The 3,804-nt window shown below is 32.4% G+C and overlaps 1 pseudogene; it reads right to left on the bottom strand.

Moving 5' to 3' along the window:
• Window positions 1-337: 337 nt before the first annotated feature.
• Window positions 338-2,825, bottom strand: LOC139842233 (protein FAR1-RELATED SEQUENCE 5-like; annotated as a pseudogene).
• Between the last annotated feature and the right edge of the window lie 979 nt (window positions 2,826-3,804).

Here is a 3,804-nt window from a genome sequence, read left to right as displayed (position 1 = left end):
TGACCCATTTTGTGTACAAATGCAGCAGCAGCCGAAACATTCATTAAAAAAAAACAAAAATCACGCAAGTTAAAAAACAGCAACTAGCAACTAATCAAACAAGAATCAAAATTCACATAAGATAAAAAAGCACCTACCAACTAATAAAAAAAGAATCAAACTTCACTTAAGCTAAACACTAAAGAGAAACTAGTTAAAATTTTACATAAGCTAGACACTTGAAATAGCAACCTATCAAAACCTAATCATAGTTTTAGGATTATCTAAACACTATCTGCATCATGCCTTCGTTTCATGTCAAGATGCCTTCATGTCAGGATGCACCAGCAACTCAGCATCATTTGTTGACTGCAGCATCTAAAGCCTGATACAAAGAGGTATTATTATATCTAATGCAGTAAACACTAGAAATTAATAGAAAGAATGAAGAAAACTAAATAAACCTTAAGTATTACCTTTTTTTGTGGACACCCGGTAACATAGTGACCCAAACCTTTGCACCAAGAACATGTTCTTTTATTCGGTGCTTCAAGAGAAGATTTGATTCGATTTGCGCTCCTTGGACGACCCTTAGTTTTAACAGGTGCTGGAGGATCCCGAACTAATATTTGAGGCATCATGTCTACTTGGAAAAAACCTGCATTGGAATCTCGTGATGGATTGTCAATTTGTGGAGGTTTTTTGTGAGTCGTATGTTCTTCTAAAAACTTCTCGAGAAGGGTATCGAGTTTCTTCATGATAGATGGTGACTCTTTCGCTTGTTCGACCGCTTTCGTATATTTCGATTGAACACACCACAAGCTTAAAGCGCTAACTCTATTTTCACCATCTTCAAGTCTATTGTTATAATTATCCACTATGTACCTAGCATCAAGTGTCCACCTTGGCAAGATATAGTGATCAGGAAGAGTTTCAATGTGCTTCTTCTTCAAAACATACAAAATATGTTTACATAAAATTCCATATGTTTCAAATTTGCAGCAAGAACATGTGACATCTAATTTACCAGACAATCAAAAGGTCACAGTTCTCCAATACATCTTCTCAATATTAACTTGACCAACTTTATATTGGATCTCTCCCGAGCGCTTACTTAAAGTCTCATGAGTTAAATTGTTAGTCGCTTGTATCCATTCTTTTTTAAAAACATCAAAGATCTTGCTTGTATAACATGAACCTGCTTTCTTTTCTATTGGATTAACAGAAGAAAGGACTGCCTTTGTGTTCATTGTTTTGAAATCTTCGTCTTCTTCAGCAGCTCGTCGAGACTCCACAGCTTTATCATATTGGGATACAAATTCATTCAACATAGTATTGGAAGTAACATATCCATCAAAGAAGGAATGAATACTCTCACTTCTTTCACTTGTTGTCATACCAGCAAAAAAACAATCTTTTAAAAAAACTTTAGCCCAAATAGTACGTTGGTTATACATCTCGTTTAACCAGTAGTGAGTTTCAAGGTTATACTTATCTCGTATAACTTTCCACCGAGTTTCAAATTCATCTATTGTTTGACTCTTAACCCACTGTTTGTACATCTCTTGAAAATCACTATAACGTGCTTTAAGAGGTCGAAGTTGTTCCAATTCATGGTTATTAATGTGCCACGCACAATATCTATGGCGCACATTTGGAAAAACCTTTTTTATGGCATTTCTAATCGCTTTATCTTGATCGGTAATTATTGCAGTTGGATACACGTTAAACATGCACTTTAAGAATTCTCGAAATAGCCAAACAAACATTTCTTCCTTTTCATTCTCTAGTAATGCACCTCCAAATAGTATAGACTGGCCATGATGATTGACGCCAACAAATGGAGAAAATGGCATCCTAAATCTGTTTGTCATATACGTCACATCAAACACGACAACGTCCCCAAAATTTATATATGCATCTCGTGACCTCACATCAGCCCAAAAAATATTTCTTGGAGACCCATCATCAAATAAATCCACAACCCAATAATGTTTACTATCTATAGAGGCTTTCTCTTGGAAATATTTGATAACACCATAAAACTCTTTACCTCTATATTTTTTCCGCTCTTCGGACAATATATCAGCACATTGCTTTGAAGTAACATCAGGTGCGTCCACATCTTTCATGGAATTTACCACCTTTTTAATTTGACAAGGTCTCAAACCATTTTTGCTAAGATCCAACATAAGAGATTTGCAAGACATTATGCGGTGAGTCTTTCCATGAGAACGGTGTTTCATTACCTTGCTCGGAGTGCTTAGCTCATGATTATGTATATTGGTAAAAAGATCCATAACCCACTTACCAACTTTATTTTTTGATATCCGAATCATTGCTGCACAACCAGTTCTTGATTCCCTACGACATTTTGTAACAGTACCATTTGAAATATCCTTAAATCCTTCTTTGAAACTTACTATCAAATTAAAGTAAATAATTAATGATTTTATAAAGAAGTAACATGATATGATATTCAAACACTAATTAAACAATAATTGTTTAAAAACATCAATGACGATTTGGAAGAGAACGGAATATTACAAATCGAGCTTACCAGCTAATGATGTGGGTTATCACGATAAACGTAATCGACGAATTCAGCTGGTGAGTTTTAGTTAACAACAGGTAGCGGAAATCAAAGATAAGGAGAAGAAGGAGGATATATTCCAATCAATGAGATGTAATTGACGGATTAGATGGATAAAAGTGAAATTAGGTTGAATATTGGAGTAATGGAGTGTTATGGTAACGTGAAAATAGGTGGTGGTTATTGGGTTTCATAATAAACGACGTAGTTTTAGGGGGTTTTCCATATAAGGTTATATTGTGATGTTACTCATATTCACTTTTCCCTTAATATATATATTTATTTAATTTATATAATTATATATATATTATATTATATTCACGAGCATAGTTGACTTGTAAATTTAGTTCCGATGACTCATACGTTGTCGCTCGACTAACGTCTCGGTTACGGTTTCTCGAACGCTATTTCGTACGTTGAGAAAACTTGTATTAAACGATACGCGACGTGAACCTTTATCAATAAATTGACTTAAATTGCAAATAAACTATATCACTTGAAGTGTAACTTGGGCAATCGAGTGTTTTGGTCATTTGCTTCTACAAATCAATGTCTCGTTATTTAGCAAAGTATATTTAATAATATTATTTTAAATCAAAACGTTTTATGAGTAAGTTAATATTATATTCTATCACTTTGTAAAATATAAATATATTTTCATTTAGAAATGTAATTTATCCATGTTAGAAATATTTATTTAGTAATATATTATCTAGTCTTTCAAAAGATATTTATTTTTCAAAGTATAATTTAAAATCGTTTACATAATAGAAAATATTGTACCATATAACGTTTACATTCTAAAACTTAAATAGATATAGTTCATTTATGTACTAGCGTTTACTTTAACTTCTTAACGTACTAATTGACATGTCCAAATATCAATCGAATCAATAAGAGAGTGTTACTATTAATTTAAAATCATATATATCATAAACACGTTTTAATATACGTTGCAAGCTATTCATATATCTATCAACTTACGTTATTTAAACAAAGACATTAATAATCTAGTTCTATTATATCGATAAACGTTTTCGTACATTTGAATCTAAATCAATTGATTATTATGTAATTTAGTCTTCCACTAACTTTTGTCTAATTCTCGTTATTTGACACTTTGTTTTCATGTGTAGATCACTTTACCAAATATTCCAAATACCGTTAAAAAGGAACGATTTCTCAAATCAACGTGGACTTCACAATAGAGATTCGTAATCATAATTCAATGT

The sequence above is a fragment of the Rutidosis leptorrhynchoides genome, chromosome 4 (genome assembly GCF_046630445.1).
Source record: "Rutidosis leptorrhynchoides isolate AG116_Rl617_1_P2 chromosome 4, CSIRO_AGI_Rlap_v1, whole genome shotgun sequence".
In the NCBI taxonomy this organism is placed as follows: Eukaryota; Viridiplantae; Streptophyta; class Magnoliopsida; order Asterales; family Asteraceae; genus Rutidosis; species Rutidosis leptorrhynchoides.
Note: the sequence above shows the minus strand (reverse complement) of the source record. Positions and strands in the feature narration are given on the sequence as shown.